A 21399-nucleotide genomic window follows, 5' to 3' on the forward strand; every position below is an offset into this window, starting at 1 on the left:
TATTTAGTTTGTCATTTTTAATATTGTGCTTTATATAAATTTTGTTACAAAGAGTTCTTAATAATATGCATAGATATGAGGCTACAAAATCCCTGCTGTATGTCGTAAGTTATATTTCGATTACAACTTCTACAAGATAAACATGTTCAGCGAATATACAATTATTTTATGCGGATACTGTGGTTAAACAAATCTTATCTATACAAAGTTAGTTTATAGTACACATGGAATATTACTTTTAATCTTAAATAAGTTAGTAGGATGCAAGAAGACGTTATAGTGTTTGTGAACGATAAGTTTCCTGCACGAACAGTGGGGCGATAATTCCGAAATCTGGGAAACAAACTCTCAAATTTACGATGAACTCTTGAACTAACAACAGCAGTGACTAAAGCGTGGACTGTGGTTACAGACAATCTGCAGCAAGTTACTTCACTAGTGCAGAAGTTATTTATAAATTGTAAGTTTGTTTCTCTTGCGTCGGTAACTGTAAATTTGAGTGTATATTGTGATTGTGGAAAACTGTAGCGGTAACGAGTGCTATATAACTTTTTGACTGAGTGCAGTTTAGATTTGGGAGTCGCTGAATCCTTTCGGTTAACTTATATGGACACATTTTGACCTACAGAAAAAAGGTGAGTCTGTTTTTCAATACGTCGTCTTGATTTTTCATAGTATTTTCTAAGCAAAGCTAGTTCTTTCTAAACCAGAATTCAACGTATATCATATTAGTGTTCTTTAATGTTAAATATGACTGCAGTTACATTTTATCTTGTATAATTTCTGTAAAGATTATCAATTTAACGAGTGAATTATTTAATTTTATTCTTCCGACACGCTAGCAGAGTTATATTAAGTGACCTTGAGTTGCGGATATAGTGACTTCTCAAAGCTGACAAGCATATTTCAATTCCTCTTTAGAGGGATTGTGTCAATTGGAACACTGTTGCATATGTAAGGTGGAGGGGGAAAATTCCATTTCAGTGTTTTCCGTGTCGTTTGAAAGTGCGGATTAATGAAGAACCGATCTTTTGTGTTTTTGTGGTAATTGCGGGCAAAAGTGCAGAAGTAAAGTGTTCTGAATTTCATTTATCTGTGCTTGTTGTGTGTAGTTGGACTGAAGATTATATCGGACCACGTTGCACCACTAAGTCAGGGAAATATCCACAAGCAAAGGTAATATGTTACCAGAACAACAGCTGCTACATTAAACTACAATAATTTTATTGCAGTCATTACAGTGGAAGTTATATAACGTAATATACTGTAAATAAGACTACGTTTACACTAATATGCCACATTATATATTTTTGTAATTTAGAATTAAAATGCAGAATATGGATACAATTTTTTTCGTTTATGTATTTACCTCTAGTTTCGTGTGATGGATTCGCTTACTCGTTCCCACCGCATGAGACTAGGTTGAACTAGTGGACAGTTAGTTTCTCGTACTCCGTTTATACTTCTTTAAGTGTTCAGAGAGCTCTCCTCAGTCATGCAAAGATAACTTTGGTGACATTACGAAAGTTTCAAGCTGGCGTATACTCACCGTATACCTTGCGTATACGAATCTGTGACAGGTTAGGTTAGTTTAGGCTTTTGTTATGCCTTGTACGTACGAATCTGCAGGATTTCCAAGTGTTGAGCAAAAGCTGGTGATTTTTTGTTTCATGATGTTGTCGGTACTGATCTAGGTGAATCTTTCTTATGTCCCAGCCACTATAGGAAGTCGATAAAATACCTTGAAAATGTCTTGGATTTATAGTATTGATTAATAGAAATTGATACGATCACTGGGACAGCTGTAAGCCCACCCCACCCCAACCCCTCTAAATATGTACCTCACTTATATATGAAAAATAGTCGTGCGTGAACGAAGAATACCGCCATATTCCTTTAATGTAACAGTGGGTTTCAGTGTTGCCAACGTAGTAATAATACTACACACCTAATCAAACCTAACCTAACCTTTCTCATAATACTACACACCTAATCAAACCTAACCTAATCCGTCACATAATACACATCTAATCAAACCTAACCTAACCTGTTACATAATACTACACACTTATAGTACATTCCTCACATTTAGTATCATTTCGTTTTCATGTATTGCCGGCTCTGCCAATCGTGTTGCTTTCCATCTAGTGGAAGTGGATCGTACTAATACTACTAATTCGACGAAGACGCTATGACGACTTTCATAATAATTACATTTTACATGTTTCGTGATATATTAAATGTGTTAATGTAGTAATAATTCTATATATATGGTACAATAAGATTTGAAATGTGTTGTAGTTGTGATAAAAGTATTGAAAATTGGTTTATAGCTGCCACATTGACAGTGATAAAAGTGTGCAATATTCGTTCAGTGGCTGGCAGATGCTCTAGATCAGACCTGCAAAAACAGCGCTCTTTCGGAGCGGGAGAGCTGTATTTACCGCTCTCCGAAACGGAGAGGAAGATACGTCAGAATGACTTAGACTTGCTATAGGTAGGGGAGAGGGAAACGACCACTGAGTTATCTAGTGGAGTGCAGTGTGTAGGCCTATTCTCAGTAACTGTTTCACGTTGCTTACCTACTGCTACTGAACAGTATGTAGGAATCTAAAAGACGGAACGTAACATTTAACATTTAACGATTTACAGCTCGAAATTATTGATCTTCAATGTGACCTAAGGGTTAAAGATCGTTTGAATAATACTACTAGCCTGGTTGAGATTTACAAGACTAAACCTCAGCCATAATATCCACGACTACACAGGCTGGCTGTGAAAAAGATTGCTATGTTTAGCTCAACATTTATATTTGTGAGCAACTGTTTTCTGCAATCAACTTTAATAAAGGCACACATGGAATATCTGTAACTGATGTTTCATTACGATCAGTAGGCTACTGTTCCTTTCAGCTGCCAACAGCATAAAACCTCGTTTTGATGTACTGATAAATAAAAATATAACAAAATGATATTGTACATTTAAGTAGCTATAGAATTTCTATTATTTCTGTAAAATAAATATTTCTTTGTTAATTAATAATAGTCCAAAATAGTTTTGCAAACACTGAACGGGAATTCATTTCATAAACACTCTTACTAGCACTGTATTTGCTTTTGTGTATATTTTGTACGAGATCACTCCTTCTTCCAGTCCACCCTTATACAGAGCGCAGCTAATATCTGCATTCCGCTCATGAGCTGTGAGTCGGCTCGGAGAGCGCAAATCTTGTGCAGGCCTGCTCTAGATTGACCCGAATTTTTACTTCCGAAATCACCAGAACTAATTGCGCGCTGGTTTCACCTGAGTTTATACAGAGATATCCATTTATGCTAATCATTTTAGAATAATTTAGGTTTTTATAGGTTAGCTTTTGGTTCCTCACTCTAGTTTCGGTTTGGTTCAGCTTTCTTTGGTTTTGTAAGATTTGGTATGATGCTTATTCGCTAGTTTCAGTTTCTGAAGGTTAGTTTTATTTCCTGAGGTTAGTTTCACCTTTCGATAATTATTTTAAAGATAGGATGGAAGGATCGTGACTTCACGAACGCATTTGCTACCAATACTGCAGCCAATAGTGGATTAAATACAATCACCATTTCCTAAAAAAATTTGTGAAACCCATAGGATATTGAATGTGCATATTAATCAAAGTTTAGAGGGCTACGACCTTTAAACCGTAAAATATTCCCTATATCAACACAACTTTCAAAAGTCATAAACCACAACATAATAAAAAGCCATATCACATTAAAAAAAAAAAAAAACAAAAAATCCAGTGCTTTTCATAAAATTTCTTATGAAAACAGCGACTATATCAAATTAATCCAATATGACCATCGTATACGGTACAAAAAACGTTCGCGACGTCAAGAATAAAATCATAGCCAGCCATTTTACAAAACACTAAAATTAAAAAAGGTACACAAGAATTTAAGAAAAATTACTAAGACACAACAAAATTAAAAATCACAGACATAATCATAAACTGTATTAATATTTAAATCAACTTCAAACCTTCAGGTGTGCATAAAACCATGCATCAACACATACATAGATTATATATATTTTGTTAAGTAGAAAATATCCAACAACCAAAGTATTTTCGTAGTAACTGTCGTCCACACCTGTGGAGTAACGGTCAGCGTGTCTGGCCGCGAAACCAGGTGGCCCTGGTTCGAATCCCGGTCGGGGCAAGTTACCTGGTTGAGGTTTTTTCCGGGGTTTTCCCTCAACCCGATAAGAGCAAATGCTGGGTAACTTTCGGTGCTGGACCCCGGACTCATTTCACCGGCATTATCACCTTCATATTATTCAGACGCTAAATAACCTAGATGTTGATACAGCGTCGTAAAATAACCCAATAAAATAAAAAAAATAATAACTGTCCTCTTTCCACAAACAACACAAATAGATCCGTAGGAATAATTATGTTTCTTAGATCTCTTGCAAACCTTACACTTCGCTCCACAAACTACAAGCACCCTCAAAAAGTAAGAAACATTTCACAATCCTCATATTATGCACTAAACTAAACCAAGTAATCGGTCTATTACACGCCATGTACATATTTTGAACCAATGAACTTTCAAATTTCAAAAACATTCCAATGTTAACTACAATTTATCGCACGAATTCACCTATCGATCACAGTACCGTCAATTTATAGCCTAATAACTTACGTCACAAATGACGTCATAATTTCAATCGTATCTTTAAAATTACCCGGTTTTCTTAGATTCAATTTCCTATAGACAATTTTAGGTTAATTGTACTGCTGTCACTTCTAGTAACTTTCATTCTGCAGTTTTGTCCACTTTCTGTTGTATATGATTTCTTGAGTGCGTTTATTGTTAGTGATCAATCACAACTTGTCATGTTCCTTTTTCTGGCACTATGACGTCATTTACAATGGATGACATACATTCGAATGCATTGATGGTCGGACGATATAAACAAATGCTATCTACCACACGTCCTCTCCAATGTACGGGTTGCAATTGTTTTTGTGCAAAATTGTATTTTATGTAGACCTAAAATCTACTAGAAATATTACATTTGTACATTTAAACATTGAAATTTTCACCCGACTGTACTTAAAATCAACATGTTTGTAGGAAGAGTGTTAGTGCTTCCACTCACCATGCTGTGTAGCCTATTTGCTTCAAGTATCAACGCGCTGGTCTTGATTCAGGCGGTCCGGGTTTGATCACCGATCAGGTCGTGATGGAATTTGTGGTATATAAAGCAGACAATAGAGGGTTTCATTCTATCATTCTACTACTACACTGCACCTCTCTCTCATTTTACAGGGACATCATTTTATTTTTACTTGTCCTTGCTAACGTCAGTCACACAAACTTACGGCCGCTGTTGCTAGTAGTGAAGTAAACAGTACAGAGTACAGTGTGTTTCAGAAATATGTTGCGTTTTCTATAGAAGAAAGAGCTTAATATATATATATATATATATATATATATATATATATATATATATATATATATATTATTGAAGTGTCCACACCTGTGGAGTAACGGTCAGCGCTTCTGGCTGCGAAACCAGGTGACCCGGGTTCGAATCCCGGTCGGGGCAAGTTACCAGGTTGAGGTTTTTTCCGGGGTTTTCCCTCAACCCAATACGAGCAAATGCTGGGTAACTTTCGGTGCTGGACCCCGGACTCATTTCACCGCCATTATCACCTTCATATCATTAAGACGCTAAATAACCTAGATGTTGATACAGCGTCGTAAAATAACCCAATTAAAAAAATATTGAAGTTTATTTTCACACAGGTATGGTGTAACATAACTGAATTTATCTGTGTGGACTGAGCACAAGTGAAGATTAGAGTTACCGAAAGTACGGTACCCTATGATATAGTACGGTACTTAACAGCATTATTTAAACAAGAGTTTTGTTTTACTGTTTGTAGGTATGAAGGACGATGATGAAACTGGAATATTACAATAGGCTATAACCGAATGTGAACAACACAATTTCCTGATTATATCATTACGGAATATTTTCGTAGAAATGCCATTAATCTGGTAGATAAATTTAGAGCAACAGAGTGCACAGAAAGGAATAAAAGTGTAATATGGCCAAAGGTGACAGAAGATCCTGTAGAAGATACTAGAGAAAGGATGCAGGGAAGTCCTAATAAGTCAGTCAAGAAGTTAGCTGTAGGAATTTGGGTTTCTTACGTAAGTGCTCACAAAATTCTCAGGAATAATTTAGGTTAGTAATATGTTGAATAAAGTAGACATTACATAATGACTATAACCGCCTGAAGAATTGAGTTTGTGAAAAACAATTTTTGCTATTCTACTGCTTTTTGATAAAATACCTTAAAAGTAATGATCAAACTGAAAATCATAATACTGTATTTCCCTGTAACATAAATGGATACACTGCTTTTCTCTCCTCCTATAGCTAGTAAACTGATTTGTTTACATATTGCACTAGCAACTCCAAACTCCTGTAATGGAAGAGGGGTAACAGTGTTTCCGAGTATAGTCAGGTTAATGTTAAAAATGTTGGTAAAAATAAAGTGATGTCCCTGTATTAATCAGTAGACTTCGAAGTTCAGGTCCCAGTCGTAGATGCAGGTTAACTGATAGCAGAGTATTGAGTGGAGTTGGAGGAACAGGCGAGGGTTTGTTTACTTTTTCCACATATCGCAGTGATGGGGAAGAGGTGCTCACGGAGAGCACTTGCATTCCCAGACTCTCATGCACTCCGCTACCTACACTCAAAGTGAACAGTGCTGGATCACCTGCAACATGAATCCACGCAGGAGCGATGTGTTTAATTCTGAATGGTAGGAGAAATATTTTTATGTGCCAGAAGACGGGAATGGGCGTTGTGGAACAATTACTATGCACGCATCACACTTTATGAACGTTTTTATTGATGATTGTGGTACCGACGAAATATCCGGGGAGGTCTGAGAGAAGGAAAAAGGACTTGTAGCACTATTAAGTTCCAAGATCTGAAACAAATGGAAGAAGAATATATCCTATTAAGCTTTTCCACAACCCCTTCTCATATAATATTGCTGATGCTCCACATATATTGCAATGTGAACTTCTGATATTGTAAAATAGCACACCGCTGCGCACGTCACGAGTGCTGGGCCTGAATTATTGCATCATGCATTGCCAGAAAATGATTACCAACAAATTCGTCGTTTTGCAGAACGCATTGTGGCTCTAATCTGTTTGACATATCATTCCGAACAGTTTTTTCAGCATATTAAACAACTGGAAAAATAATGTTGGAAGCCGCAACACTAATGGACGTTTAGTATGTGTATTACGTTTAATTTTCTCCAATATTGAACTAGTGTTCGACGCCATTACAAACAAAAAGAAGTGTCAACTTTCAGTAGGCACATCAAGGTAAATTTTAAAACACAGAGAAAGAAACCGAATCAAATATTTAGTTAGCTTACCTATTTTCTACTTAGTTTTGTGAAGTAAATATCTTTTTCCTGTGATAATATAAGCCTCCGTGATTAATATCCTAAACATTTCTAGGTTTTGTGTAATTTCCTATGTCATTGTCAATTAATTTGTAATTGACTATAGAAATAAGGATATAGTTACACATTTTTCTGTACCCGTTTCCGTTTACAAGTTTGTATTTTCTGTTCTCTATTCTTTTAAATAATTGCTTGCTATCATGATATGTTTATAAGTATCATACGTCGTAGGGTTATATATTCAACATAATTTACTATAAAAACAGCGAACCAAAAATAAATGTCATTCCTAGGACCAAGAATCTGCTACTGAAATCTTCTGTCGGCAGCATAAGATATAGTAAAGAGTCGAACTGTGTGCATAGAAAGTCACTGCAGGTGCATCGAAGACTTTTCTACCCATGATCTATCGGAACTATCCACTAACAAGCAAACATTCTGATGAGGGCTAATAAAAAAGTTAAATTTTTTCTTCCACCATGTTAATAATATCAAAAGAAGTGCTTATACAAATTTTGGCCACTCGACCGCAATTACGAGGCCGTCCAGAAAGTGATTTTTACTGGGGCCGTTTACAGAAGAAAAACTTAATTGCTTGGAAAGATTTATCGAAACAGAAACAGCAATTGTTGCACTATTTGTCAACATATCCCCCACTGGAAGTGAAACATTTGTCATACCATGGGATCAATTTTTGTAGCTTTGTGTCGTAGAAGAAGTCAGCCGCCTGGGATCGGAACTAAGGTTTAACAGCCACCTGCACCTCTCTGTCGATTCCATGATGTGACAGATGTCTCAATTCCGTTGGGGAAAATGTAGTGTCGATCTTCTATTATTGTAAGAACAATATTGCTTTCATACGTCCAACTTGAAAGCAGTTTCTCTTTTAATTCTACAAATAATGACCTCAATGTTCTCTCAGTTTGGGCCATTTTCCAGAAAATTAATATGCAACGCACATACACACATAAATTTTTCATTAAACCAACACTCAATAATGCAGCGCATTACAGAAGACCAATGTAGCGTAACGTATTATTGTTGAGGGTAACCGCATTTCGTACCGAGATGTAACGAATTGATACCCCGATCCCCTCTCAAGCTTACGAGTCAAGGTCGTAGCCATGTCTTTAAAGGCTTCTGCCGCAAGCCTCTCGCACTAAATGCTGCATCATAAAATGACTGCCAATAGTGCATTTAATATATAGAAAGATCGGAGTGAAATCAAGTGCTACGATACATTATTATTATGAACTTACAGGCCTACTGTTACTAGGTGTAATGACTCAATTTTTTTGGGTCGGATAAGCCTCAGAAGCCTTTTAAGAGCTTCGCCACTGTCATTTTCGAGATCAGATTTATAAAATAATATACAATTATTGCTTGTTTAATGGTTTGGTTTCAGAAACTAATTTTGAGAATTCGATTAAATTAATTAACCTACTAGGCCTAAATTTAATTCTGCCATATATTCCGAGATAACCTCCTGTCTCAACTATACCGCGAATTACATTGGATCTTCTAAACGGAAAGCGTAGGCCTATTGTTGTTTAATATTCCACTAGATAAGAATGTAATGAGATATTAGGGTTTCACGGTAATTTTAGTCAGAGAAAAATAAATATTTTGTGTTTTGACATCGTGCGTTTGGACTTAATATACTTCCAACATTTCAGTATTACCCTGAGATTCCATAATATGGTAATATAGACCTGATGCATCATCCAGTTCGTTGGCTCTGTTACGCATGAATAATTCTCACAGGCCACAACACGCTTTTCAGAATTTATACAATGAAAACCACCCTCAGTTTAGTGATGCTATCGTTAAGAGAACTAATGTTGATATGTTGGAATTTTCACTAGACTGATTTATACTCAAAACAATATAATGATGAGGTATCAAAGATCAAATATGCGTGATATTTGAATGCTACCAACCTTGAATCCAAACCACAATCATAATAAATAAATGTTAATGCTGAATAGATTTTATATAGTGGTATAATGAAAACAGTAACTTCACATATAAATCACTATATAAAATAATAATAATAATAATTTTATATCCGCAGTATATTATGATATATTGTAATCGCGATAGGAGCGCACAGTAACATCACGGTTAAGAAATAACGCTGCAAGCCGAAAGGTCGTGGGTTCGATTCGCGATGGGTAATGTATTTTTACATTAATTTAATCCTTCCAGCCTCACTATGGCCCGCGGTCTACTCAACCTCTAACAGAAATGAGTACGCAGAACAATTCATTGGCAGTAAAAGCGACGGGCAAGTAGGACTGACATCCCTACTGCCGTATTAAATGCCGACAATCTATAAAGGTTGGAGCCAATCTCTGGGCCGATTTGCTTTTTTCGTTCTGTAAAGGGATTTTACAATGTTGCATTTGTTCGGATCAAATTTCTGTTCATTTAAAGGACAACTAAAATTCTTTCAATCATTTATTATCATAATACATTGCTCTCTTAAATTGACTAAGCATATCGGAAATTAAAAAAAAATAGCTTTTCCAAAACATACTATGAAATGTTTAATATAAAACAATTTTTGTCTCCAAAAGGAAACAAAAAAGAGCAAAATTGTATTAAACTTTTTATTTGAAATAAATCGAAGAATAACCCTCTGAAATTAATGACATTACTTACGATTAACTCTGTATATGCGCCCAGTAGGGCAGTGAAGTTTAGTTTTCTGTCAAATGCAAAATACATTTCTTATAATCCAATAATGAAGGCATTTACAGGTAAGTTAATAATGAGATAAAATACGCGTTTACGCGCGAAATTATATTCCCCTCTAAAATTGAACTAGGCATCACATTTTATGTAGTTTATTCTTATGAAAGTTAGTCGAGATTAATTTCTGCGAATAGCCTTACTGTAACTCAATGCAATTTTTCTTTTAAAATACCCTTGTTTTATGGCTGCATTCTATGACCGAATCAATGTATAACTAACAAGTTACATCCAATTTTATTTTTAAAAAGGTTTAATTTATGATTGGCTAAAATGATCCGACATGTAATTCGAATACTGGATGATTAAATATAATTATAATTCTATACTTTAATCAGGCCAAACAATTACGTGATATTTCAATAAGAGAGAAATCAGTCACCGGCTTAATCCAGAACGAGTGAGGCTAATGCTTTGAGCTGCTCTAGGACGTGGTTCAAACTGCGATTGGGCTTTGCCAAGTTGATTTTTTTTCGATCTTCTCCCTGCTGTAATTCAAAGTTAGATAATCTCGTGGGGAATATTCAACTCGTTTTCCCTAAATGCTATATTCCTATCAACATTATATTGGCGCTAGATTAACCCAATCATCTCATTTAACGAGCTGTGGTTATGCTAGATTTATCACACCAAAATACTCGTATTTTAGTAAGACATATTAATCATTTTAGTAAGACATACTTTAGGCATAGCTCCTGATAAATTCTGCATCAAAAACCTTGCGTAATTGTATTTTTATCACTAGTCTAATATTAGAGCGCTGTACTTATAATCCTGTAGACCGGAGTTCGATCCCCGCGTACCCCCGATTTATAACTTGTGTTGGGTAAATCCGTGGTCCAGGTAACACGTGTTTTCTCCGGGAGTCCCGGTTCTCCTGTGGCGTCCCAACGAATCTCACCTCACCTCACCTCACCTCACCTCACCTCACCTCACCTCACCTCACCTCACCTCACCTCACCTCACCACGGATAAGTCCGCGAATCACTTTAGTTAGGGCGGATTTATCTAGAAAAGTTAAAAATTATTGAGTTGCATTTATTTGGGCTATTTCACGAATAAAAGGAACTAATAGAACTAATAAAACATACGAACGAAATAAGGTAATATTTCAAATGCAATAAATTGTATCTCAATTTCACAACTGGTCACTGCAGCTATGATCTTAAGCCTTTCAACATAACAAATATAAATTAAAATATAATTATATAATTTCTGTTCACTTCAGATTTCTGAGTCTCAGCCTGACGAATTATTTTATTTATTTCTTTGTTTGTTGCTCTTCTAGATATTTCAGACGCCCGTCCTCTTGTTGTTTGGATCTAGCGCTTGTTTTCACTGCACACATGTTTGTTACACCTGATCGATAGACAGCATGAAAATGTATGTAGTATGGTCCATATTATCGATGTAGAGAATAATGTGATTGCTTGATACCAACATTTTGTTGCATGTAATTGGTCTACTGTACATCAAATAACTAAGATATAAACAGTCCTAAAAATATTACACATTCTTATTGAGAGCTTACGTATAAGTAATGGATTCAAAAGAAATTATCGTTTAGAAATGTCGTATAAAGCTATTTTGACAAAACTGGAAAAGGAATCATAATAATATAGTTACTCCTTGGGATCTCAGAAAATGGTTATATTTTACTAGAAATATTTATGTGTAACATAAAAGCATAAGATCTATCTGTCTAAAGTCACGATGCAGTATAGTATGTGTGTTAAATCCTGTAAATAAAATTGAACTTGAAGTTATCGTCGTGTGAATGTGTACAAACTTCGGTTGTGAAATTTTTATCGTACATGCATTTTATATGCAAAGACGAACTGCCGTCAAAGTCCGTTGCTATGGTACCGACTTTCATTGCTTCTCACGACATTATTATAAATTTACAAATTTTGTCAGTCGTTAAACAAACTTCATTTCATAAAATAGATTTAGCTGAATGTTAGGAACGTATTTCTATGAAAATAACGTTAGCCGGTGTGTGAAACTTTGACCCCATAGTACGTATATTGGATTTCATAAACCAAAGCTTTAGCAGTGCAGGCTCATAAAATGAGGTAAATAACTCGCAGACATATACTGTACGGCTTGAAACGAGTAGAATGCGGCGTAAGAGAAGGATAGATAGAAAGGAAACAAAATATGAAATGTGAGAAGTAAAAGCTAAATGTCTGTCTCCAGGCGTAATCTAATTCTCAGGAAGAGATAAAAGTGAATAGGAAATAGCTCACTCCCTATGTTTTATTTCGTTCTGAAGTCTGTGATCGCTTAATACAAATCTCCAAGTACCGTATCCTTAAATAAAAACATAAGTGTTGAAAGTTATGTAACTAGACAAAGCCTAATTTTTAAATTTAATTAATGGTCATCATCTTAACCTCACCGTTCTCGCCAAAGATACCGCTTTTATTACCGTCGCCGTTAATCCTCATCGTTATCTAGCTTAGCTATATCTACAACCCTTCCATCTAATCTCCACATTTGTCCCAATATCGCCACATTAAATTCCATTATTATATCTTCAATTGAATATCTGTATTTCCGATTCTGTTCCATACTCTCTGTCCATTTCTTATGTCGTTTATTCGTTTCTAGATCATGTATTTATTTTGATATGCCGTGTATCGTTTTCGACAAGCCTTACGTCACTTTCTGTATATAACACATCATTTTCGACATATAGTCATATAATGCAAGTCTCCGATATACCCTGTATCGTTTTCGATGTGCGCTGTTTGTTTTTCGATATGTCATGAATTCTTTTTGATACGATGTGTAGGTATCCTTTTCGATATGCCATGTCCTATACATCCACTTCGATACAGATATACAGTGGCTTAAAGTGAAACTCATACACCATTATAACTAGAGCCCGGATGTTTAGGCATTTATATAACAGTTACAATAGGCAGGCAAAAAAGGCAATAAAAACGTAAAACGGCACAATAGTCTTTGAAAAAGGCATTTTAAATTTTAAAAAGCATAATACATTTTAGCAATAAATTTAAATTATATCAACATAACTCACATATTTACTTCGTAGGTGACACATGTTGACTTAGAAACTACTTTATTTTAATGATTAACTGTCTTTTCACAAACCTTACATAACAAAACTGTTCCATCGGTTGAAAACACATGAGCACCAAATTTACTAAAGTAAGAATGAAGTTTACTTTTCAATAGTTTACTGAATTTAGGCATTATAGCTAACTGATCTCATACCTTGTCACCCGACAATAACTGACTGTTCTTCACTCAAATTTCTTTCTCCTACAATAATAAACACGTGTAGCACAAAATTGTAACAGTAAGATTTGAAAATAGGAAAACAAATAACTGGAAATGATACGTGACAACTTGTATGAGAACGAGCTTAATATTTAAAATTATAAAGCTGATTGTTGGTATCGTTAAGACACGACAATATTATTTTATTTTGAAACTGTGGATTGTCGATCATTATTCATATTAGTATTAAAGCACGATTATTAGCATATTAAGCACTGAAATAAATTACTTTTACTTACTATTGTTAGAAAAGTTAGTCATTGTTTAAAATATTTAAATTTCTTACATATTACATTACAGTTAATTAGAAAATTGCAAATAAAGAAGAAATATTGCTTTAAAATAACAAAAAGGCATTTATTAATAAGAAATATCTTAAAAAGGCAAAATAGGCAAAACAAAAATTGGCCTTGTCACTTTGATTTACTCCAAATCACATTTATATCTATGCAAATAATGATTTACTTCCACTTGTAAAAAAAGGCTCTAATCATAACAATCAGCTATTTTACGAAAAAAAAAATGTAGGCACTAACATATTTCCATATCTTATAAACAGAATAAAAGTAGCGTACATTGTATTCTTATTTCGCCGCTGGTCGTTCACCTTATTACTAAATTTACACAGATGTCATAGAATTTATAGTTCGATGTTGATGAGCCTCGTCAAAATAAAACTCATACAGCTCTGGATTCATAGTTTTGTGGAAGATACTGTGTACGTTTGTGTTTCGTATGAACAAAAAATACTTAGTTTGTGGTGAGGTAGTATTTTTGTACTTGCTCTCATCAGCAAAAATTACTGTCTTCCAGAAGTCGAACTCTTTTCCAGTATGCTCCTTAACGAAGTTCAACCTCTTCTTCCTATTAATTTTGTTAATAAATGGTTTGTTCCTAGTTTATTCTTCTATGTGTGTTACTTTTTCTGAAAATAATTGGATTAGTTTCTGGATTAGCTTTCTTGTTTGTATATTCCTCACCAACCACAGCAAGTTTTGGAGCACTAATCATTGGATTTTTCTGTACTTGTCTTATTATCCAACGTTCTTCTCTTGGGTTAAACATTTTTGTTCGCTTATTTTTGCTTTATTTTCAATGCTGTGTGTATTTTTGTATCTATTGATAACATACTGTACAGTTGCATGACTCCTATTCACAATTTTAGCTGTTTATAGGAGACATTTTCCATTTTTGTAATGAAAAATCATCAGTTCTCTTCCTGCCCTCGAAGACTGACCTCTTTGACCACCCATGACGACTCTACTGTACGCTTCTGTATTCTGCAACTCCTCACCACTAACTAAGTATTCTTTGTTTAGTGCATACGCAACACAAACGTACACAGTATCTTCCACAAAACTATGAATCGGAGCTGTATGAGTTTTATTTTGACGAGGCTTATCAACATCGAACTATAAAATCTGTGACATCTGTGTAAATTTAGTAATAAGGTGAATGACCAGTGACGACTTAAGAATACAATGTACACGGCTTTTGTTCTGCTTGTAAGATGTGGCAATATGTTAATACCCACATTTCTGTTCATAAAATAACTAATTGTTATGATGGTATATGAATTTCACTTTGACTATTTCGCATTGTCTGTAATGAGGCGATATTAGCGATCCTAGTGGTTAGCAACTATCTATTGATGCATATTTACTACGTATTGAGCTTCGTGACTGTATATATACTAGACTGTGGTTGTACTCCAGCATCAATATTTAAATGCGTATAGGCTACTTAAATATTTTTGTATTTATATGCTTATATAGATATTCTTTTATCTCCATCTGCATATAGCCTACCACACATGAATCTCCGTATCTCGCCATCACGATCTCGGAATTTGCATCTCACAATCTCCGTATTCCCTTTCGTATCCCCGTATCTCGTTATCTATATCTTTATCCTGATTTATATATCTCCACAGTCGGAGAATTAGCGAGTTGAACTTACTGTATTCGCTGGAAATGAATGGCAGGGTCGTATTTCCTGCGCCAGATAGTCTGAGAAGCCTAGCCACTTTTGAAAACATTATAACATTATATGATCGTTTCATTTCTCTCCTTTTTACTTCATTTTATTTAATTTTTGTTATCTTTACTTCTGCTAGATTACCTGGCCTCTAATTAGTTTACATTTGCGAGCGTATATAATTAGTTTTGCTGTCCTGTTGAGATAATGTTTCGCGCAAAGTTGTTGGTGCGCGGCTGTGAAAACAAGCCGTATAAAGTCTTGACTAAGGGCTGTAGCAAGTAGTTTCTTAATTTCTCTCAAACAGATAGCTACTGTGGCATTTGTGTGTAATTTATGGAATTTCCCCAATAATCTCCATCCACCAGCTGTTTCAATTTCCATGTATCCCAGTGCGTGTATTAGTGTATTTGTAACAATTATTTCCTCAGTGTTTGACGTGGAATTACAAAGATGATAACACCATCTGTTGCAAGTTAATATTTTTATTTTTATGGAACATCCAGGCGTGAGACAGGCCTCTATTATTATTGAATGAACCCAATGTCAAGTATGTCAGATATTATAAGGGTTTTGATAAGGAAAGGGTCATTTTCGAGTTACGAGTTGGAAAAAAGTTGACATTTTTACATCTGGAAGACCACGAGCAAATGAAAGTGTCATTACAAAAAAAAAATCGTTCATATATCAAGATATTTAATCCGACAGACTGTCAAAATGCTCTTGGCTAGCAGGAGCAGTTGAGTAATTTTGTCTCTGCCTTTTATTTTCTAAAGATGTTAATCGCTGGAATACAAATGTGTTTGGTAATTTAAATCTTTTAGAGAACATCAGAAATCTGTTAGCCATTTTAAGTACTTATACATACACATTCGAAAGAATTGATTTTTATTTTTTTATTAATTTGAAGGGCTTGGGACAACATAATAAGCCACACTTAGATTTTACTGGAAAGCTACTCTTAAATTTTAACATTATTATTGTAACAATTAATAAGCCTGATTTTTAAATTGAAGTTTGAGATGCCATGATCTATTGGACATTGAATAGTATATCAAATTTTTTTTTACAGAGATGCTGTGATTATTGTAAAATATTCATAGAGAAGATAAGTTAAAATGTGGCTCGTCACTATGTTTTTTTAGTTGGTTAGTTAACTACGTTGTATCAATTACTCGGTTATTTAGAATCAATGGAACTGGTGAAGTCGAGATAATATTCGGCGAGATGAGGTTTGAAATCCTTGAATATTATCTCTTTATAAGTCAATTTTATGAAATGATTTAAAAACAATCGTATCTTTCAAAGGTATATCTTATCAAATTCAAAACAATTTAATCGGAACAGTAGATGATTCAATAGTTACTGACACAAACAAAAGTAAAATAAAAAATGCAGTTCCGTTTGTAGGAATAATGCTGAAAGAGGCAACTGATCTATAAAGCAACAGAGACCAATAGTACTGATACTACTCAAACATATAAATGAGGACACCTGCCAAGTGAGGTTATTACAGGATTTACGATGTGTCTCAAGGTCATACTGCACAAGGTATCTTCACATATGTGACAAGAAGCGTAAATTATGGTTGACTGTAACTAATATTTCATACAAATCAAACATTTGTATTTTTCAATAAATTGTATCTATCTCCTTTATGACGAGGAATATACGAGAGTTGGGGCATAAGTCATGGCAACTATTTTTTTTTATCAGAGTCAATAGATAGTATCATGAGATGCCTAAGTCGTGTATAGTCTGACATCCAAAATATGTGGTTGCATCACTAGATGCCAGTGTGACGTATTATCGCAAAAAGACCAATATGAATTCAGTTGTGCCTGTACCGCCATACCGTATATTCATAGTAAGAGTATGTGGACTCAGCACTACGGAGATGGCAGTGTGATATGATTATCGCACAAAGTGATGTTAACGTGTAATGTGTAATGCAGTTGTGAGTCGACAGTCGTGCTGACTGAATGTGATCCGATGAATTTTTAGGGTGAGAATGTGTGTTGTATTGCTATTCCAATTACCGTTCAAACACGAGTAGCATGATGCTGTGACGTTTATGGATGTTTGATCGCTATTGTACCATATCATCCCCCACTAGTACACATACTGACCTTTCAAGTAGTAGCCTATATGCATATACCCTCCCCTGTCGAGTAGCATGATGCTCTATCGTTTATGGAAGTCCAATTCCTACTATACCCTACGTCCTTAATACATGTACTCTGCTCTTTAACTTGCATATTTCAAAATTTCGAACCGCTGCCGCATTCTTACAAAAAGAAAATAGTCGTCATGAATTATGCCCTAATTTTTATACATTTTATATCTGTTTTAGTTCGTCGTCTTTCGCTATTGCTGTCTTTTATTAATTTCAGTTGTAATAAAAGTTGTGAGAGTCTTTAAATTTAATCGTAGAAGCGAAAACACTCGCAGGATGTGCTGCGAGTTCATTCTACATAACGTAACCCAGGAGATCGTGGGCATTATTTCACGAGTCTGAGTCTAGCCATGAAGATTAGTACCGAATGACATAAAGCTTCTTCATTGAAGGCAATGATATATTGTGTACCTACGTACTGTGCAGCAAAAGTATATACATAAATTACCTCTACACGTAGAAACTTATTTTTTGCTAGATTATGTATTTTCCTAACAATTTCACGTACATTTTCCAATAGCCACAGCTTAATAAGCTCTCCTAAAAGTGTACCTTTACTCATATCAGATTTGTAATACTTTAAATAAATCAGTCTTCAGAGAGAGAGAGAGAGAGAGAGAGAGAGAGAGAGAGAGAGAGAGAGAGCGAGAGAGAAAGAGGAGGACAGGGAAATGTAAGAATTGTAATCCTCTGGATTTTCTCCTACTCCCCCTCCTCCTCTTCCTCCTTCTCCTCTGTTCATTTCTTCTAGTTACACTGCCTTTCTTCTCTGCCTACATTAACGCTAATCATATCCTCCCCTATAATTTTTCTGCCTTCCTTCACTTCCAGGTTTAATTTTCTCCCACTCAGATTCCATCTACTCTTCCTTAACGTCATTTATGTCATTCACTCATTGTTCCTGTCTTTCATCCTTTCAGTGCTTCATTTCTCTTACCCTCTTCTATCTCATTCTCCCTTTCCTATTCTATTTCTCTATTTTTTTTTATCCACTATCCTCCACCCTAAACTCTCTCCCATTCTCAAAATCATTTTCTTTTTCCTTCACTTATCCTCCAACTTCTCATCTGCTCCATTCTCTATTTTATTCTCTTCATTCTTCGATCTATTTTCTTTCGTTTCGTCTACTTTATTCTTCTTCCTTCCATCCCTTTTATTCACTCTTATTGTGTATGTGTGTATTTCTTGTCACCAAAATCATATTAAATTTGTGTATCACATGTTAATGGTGATCCTGTTTGAATTTGAATTTATTTATTTAATACTTTACACTTGAGTTACATTAGGCATTGCAGCCCGAAAGAGCAGAAGCTCGTGCTCAGGCGCAGTTCAGATCAGTTATACAAAATATATCACAAAATTAAGAGAGTTCATTGAGCACAATAACATTAATAAATGGTAAAATACATACAGCATGTAAGAAAAGGGTCTGTATACAAATAGAAAATACAAACGTACATGAATATTAGAGTATCAATTTTTAAGTCAATTAGCTTAAACAATTAAATAATTAATCTGATTTGTTTCTTAAATCTATGTGTGTTCAGTGTACTTAGCTCAGGGTAAGCTCTAATTAATGAATTATATATTTTGGGTCCAAAATTTCTGCTGAATACATTTCTGTTTTCCAGAAAACCACCCTTGACTACATTCTACTCTTCATAACTATTACTATACTGTATATTCTATACTACATGTAATCATTATAGTTATTTATTAACAAAAACTCTTTCCATTTGCTTAATATTTCTTATATACATAAATATGTGTATATTTTAGTTTTCTCTTCCCATTTTTCTTTACTATATACAAACATTTTCCGAGTTCCCTCAATTTTCTTTCACTTACTGTTCTATACAATTTTCTATATGCTATTTCTACATTTAGTTTTAGTAATGCTTCCCGAATAAAAATATTTCTTGTTTTTCATTTTCTGGACAAGATAGCTAAATGTGTAATACGTCTTCTTTTCTATTACATAAAGGACATATGTCTTTTCCTACGTCTCCTCTTCTATTTTTCAGCTTCCAAATTCCCAATCTCCTCCACGCAAGTCCCACCCTTTCTATCCTGTTGTTAAATTTTGTATATTCTTCCTGTCCCCATATGATTTTCATTTTTTTTTTTTTGTAATTTATTAATAATTTTAAATTAATTAAATTGCTAAACATTTTCTGTCTCACTATCTCCTTACTCGTTATTCGTTAATTTACCAAACACAACAGATTATGCCAGGCCTGCACAAGGTTTGCGCTCTTCGAGTCAGCTCACAGCTCGAGAGCGGAATGCAGATATTGGCTGCGCTCTGTATAAGGGTGGACTGGAAGAAGAAGTGATCTCGTACAAAATGTACACAAAAGTGCTAGTATGAGTGTTCATGAAATGAATTCCCGTTCATTGTTTACAAAACTATCTTGGACTATTATTAGTTAATAAATAAATACATATTTATTTTACAGAAATAATAGAAACTCTATAGCTACTTAAAAATACAATATCATTTTGTTACTTTTATTTATCAGTATATCAAAACGTGGTTTTATGCTGTTGGCAGCTGAAAGGAACAGTACTGATCGTAATGAAACATCAGTTACAGATGTTCGATGTCTACCTATATTAAAGTTGATAATAGAAAACAGTTTCTCACTAATATAAATGTTGAGGCAAACATAGCAATCATTTTCACAGCCAACTTGTGTAATCGTGGATATTATTGCTGAGGTTTGGTCTTGTAAAACTCAACCAGACTAGTAGTATTATTCAAAAGGTATTTAGCCCTTAGGCTACATTGAAGATCAATGAGTTCAAGCTGTAAATCATATGACATTGTTTCAACTGGTCTTGAAGGAATTTATTATGATAACTTTAAGCTTCTTTCCAATTAAGACAAGATCTTGGAACCTAGAATTAAATTCATTTTGAATTTCAATTAATATTTGCACATAATCGTTTAACATGGCTTCATCACGAGCAGTTTCTATCATTGGAAAGTGAGCCATAGGCTATTACCTTCCCGAAACTGACTTACGAAAAATGTGAGTTTACGACTGAAATCCCGTAATTTATTCAACATTTCAACAATGAGTTGGCCTTTTCCCTGAGTAGAGATATTTAAATTGTTGAAGATTAATAAATTTTAACGTACCCTACCTAATGTAATAATGCAATTTTCAACTCCTGAACCTTTTTACTGCAATGGTCTCTTAAACCAATTTATAGTAATTTAGCAATTACTTCTGATGGGAAAATTTAGTTAAATAATAACATTATCTTGTCAAGATAAAATTATTCATGTGAATAATTTTCTATCCCACAAATAATACCTCTAAGATGATTAATACTATTTTTATTTTTCTCTATTATATTTATATTATTTAATTCTACACCAATAAAACCATCATATCTCTATGTGTTGATTAGTAATGACACATTATATTATATTTTCCTCTTTCTTTCAAACTTTTGTGGCAGATAATATTGACTGCAGCTGCTGTGAAAAAATAAGCATTTTCCCATGCAATATTGAAAGAATTTGCCTGACGATCACTTTTTCTTCTTTTAGAGTCCTCCATTATGTAGCCGTAGATAGGCAAAGTAAAATAGCTATTGATGATACACACTGCACCAGATAGCTGCGTGGACTATCCTCTACCAATAGCAGGCCTACGTCATTCCGACGTACCTTTCCGGCGAACTGTTAGAC

General features: G+C 34.5%; 1 long non-coding RNA gene across 1 annotated transcript in view; it reads left to right on the forward strand.

Annotated features, from left to right (window-relative positions):
• The first annotated feature begins 1003 nt into the window (after window positions 1-1003).
• The window catches only part of LOC138710078 (uncharacterized), a 736860-nt gene continuing 716464 nt past the window's right edge, over window positions 1004-21399 (forward strand). The window contains exon 1 of the long non-coding RNA XR_011335051.1: window positions 1004-1176. This is a non-coding gene — a long non-coding RNA (uncharacterized lncRNA). The remainder of the gene's footprint in view (window positions 1177-21399) is intronic.

This window comes from Periplaneta americana, chromosome 12, assembly GCF_040183065.1.
Source record: "Periplaneta americana isolate PAMFEO1 chromosome 12, P.americana_PAMFEO1_priV1, whole genome shotgun sequence".
NCBI lineage: Eukaryota > Metazoa > Arthropoda > Insecta > Blattodea > Blattidae > Periplaneta > Periplaneta americana.